The following is a 2500-nucleotide window of genomic DNA, read 5'->3' as shown; positions in this document are numbered from 1 at the left end:
CCCTGGCAGAAATGCGACCCTCCCGGGGCTCTTCCGTTCGGAAGATGGTAGATAGGGACAGTGGGAATCTCGTTAATGCATGCGAGCAATCTTCGTATAGATAGCTAAACGTTTCAGTTTACTGATTTAATCATTTTCTGCTCCCGCCGTTCGCACCGATCCCTATGTAATAATATTTCGCGCCTGACGTGATCACATTTCGTCGTAGATAGTGACAGTTATAATGTAGATTTATATAGCAAGAATGAGAGATATGCGAGCACGAATGAGTGATGTGCGAGCACGAATGAGCAATGGCGAGCAATGAGTGATGTGCGAGCGTCAATGAGTAATATGCGAGCGTCAATGAGTAATGTGCGAGCACGAATGAGTGATGTGCGAGCACGAATGAGTGATACGCGAGCGTCAATGAGTGATGTGCGAGCGTCTATGAGTGATGTGCGAACACGAATGAGTGATACGCGAGCGTCAATGAGTGATGTGCGAGCGTCAATGAGTGATGTGCGAGAACGAATGAGTGATGTGCGAGCACGAATGAGTAATATGCGAGCGTCAATGAGTAATGTGCGAGCGTCAATGAGTGATGTGCGAGCGTCAATGAGTAATGTGCGAGCACGAATGAGTGATACGCGAGCACAAATGAGTGATGTGCGAGCAAGAATGAGCAATGTGCGAGCACGAATGAGTGATGTGCGAGCACGAATGAGCAATGTGCGAGCTCAAATGAGTGATGTGCGAGCACGAATGAGCAATGTGCGAGCACAAATGAGTGATGTGCGAGCGTCAATGAGTGATGTGCGAGCGTCAATGAGTGATGTGCGAGCGTCAATGAGTAATATGCGAGCGTCAATGAGTAATGTGCGAGCACGAATGAGTGATGTGCGAGCACGAATGAGTGATACGCGAGCACAAATGAGTGATGTGCGAGCGTCAATGAGTGATGTGCGAGCACGAATGAGTAATATGCGAGCGTCAATGAGTGATGTGCGAGCGTCTATGAGTGATGTGCGAACACGAATGAGTGATACGCGAGAGTCAATGAGTGATGTGCGAGCGTCAATGAGTAATGTGCGAGCACGAATGAGTGATGTGCGAGCACGAATGAGTGATACGCGAGCACAAATGAGTGATGTGCGAGCGTCAATGAGTGATGTGCGAGCACGAATGAGTGATGTGCGAGCACGAATGAGCAATGTGCGAGCTCAAATGAGTGATGTGCGAGCACGAATGAGTATACCGAAATCTCAGGGTTCACCCAACTGCCCTGGCAGAAATGCGACCCTCCCGGGGCTCTTCCGTTCGGAAGATGGTAGATAGGGACAGTGGGAATCTCGTTAATGCATGCGAGCAATCTTCGTATAGATAGCTAAACGTTTCAGTTTACTGATTTAATCATTTTCTGCTCCCGCCGTTCGCACCGATCCCTATGTAATAATATTTCGCGCCTGACGTGATCACATTTCGTCGTAGATAGTGACAGTTATAATGTAGATTTATATAGCAAGAATGAGAGATATGCGAGCACGAATGAGTGATGTGCGAGCACGAATGAGCAATGTGCGAGCTCAAATGAGTGATGTGCGAGCACGAATGAGTGATGTGCGAGCGTCAATGAGTAATATGCGAGCGTCAATGAGTAATGTGCGAGCACGAATGAGTGATGTGCGAGCACGAATGAGTGATACGCGAGCGTCAATGAGTGATGTGCGAGCGTCTATGAGTGATGTGCGAACACGAATGAGTGATACGCGAGCGTCAATGAGTGATGTGCGAGCGTCAATGAGTGATGTGCGAGAACGAATGAGTGATGTGCGAGCAAGAATGAGTAATATGCGAGCGTCAATGAGTGATGTCCGAGCACGAATGAGTGATGTGCGAGCGTCAATGAGTGATGTGCGAGCACGAATGAGTGATGTGCGAGCACGAATGAGCAATGTGCGAGCTCAAATGAGTGATGTGCGAGCGTCAATGAGTGATGTGCGAGCGTCAATGAGTGATGTGCGAGAACGAATGAGTGATACGCGAGATCCAATTAGTGAAGTGCGAGCGTCAATGAGTGATGTGCGAGCGTCAATGAGTAATGTGCGAGCACGAATGAGTGATATGCGAGCGTCAATGAGTGATGTGCGAGCGTCAATGAGTGATGTGCGAGCACGAATGAGTGATGTGCGAGCACGAATGAGCAATGTGCGAGCTCAAATGAGTGATGTGCGAGCGTCAATGAGTGATGTGCGAGCACGGAGGCTCGAAAAAGTCTAAGTCGCCCCACACGCATTGCTTTCTCTCGGAGGCTCGAAAAAGTCTAAGTCGCCCCACACGCATTGCTTTCTCTCGGAGGCTCGAAAAAGTCTAAGTCGCCCCACACGCATTGCTTTCTCTCGGAGGCTCGAAAAAGTCTAAGTCGCCCCACACGCATTGCTTTCTCTCGGAGGCTCGAAAAAGTCTAAGTCGCCCCACACGCATTGCTTTCTCTCGGAGGCTCGAAAAAGTCTAAGTCGCC

The sequence above is a fragment of the Nasonia vitripennis genome, unplaced genomic scaffold, assembly GCF_009193385.2.
Source record: "Nasonia vitripennis strain AsymCx unplaced genomic scaffold, Nvit_psr_1.1 unplaced0086, whole genome shotgun sequence".
Classification (NCBI taxonomy): Eukaryota; Metazoa; Arthropoda; class Insecta; order Hymenoptera; family Pteromalidae; genus Nasonia; species Nasonia vitripennis.
Note: the sequence above shows the minus strand (reverse complement) of the source record.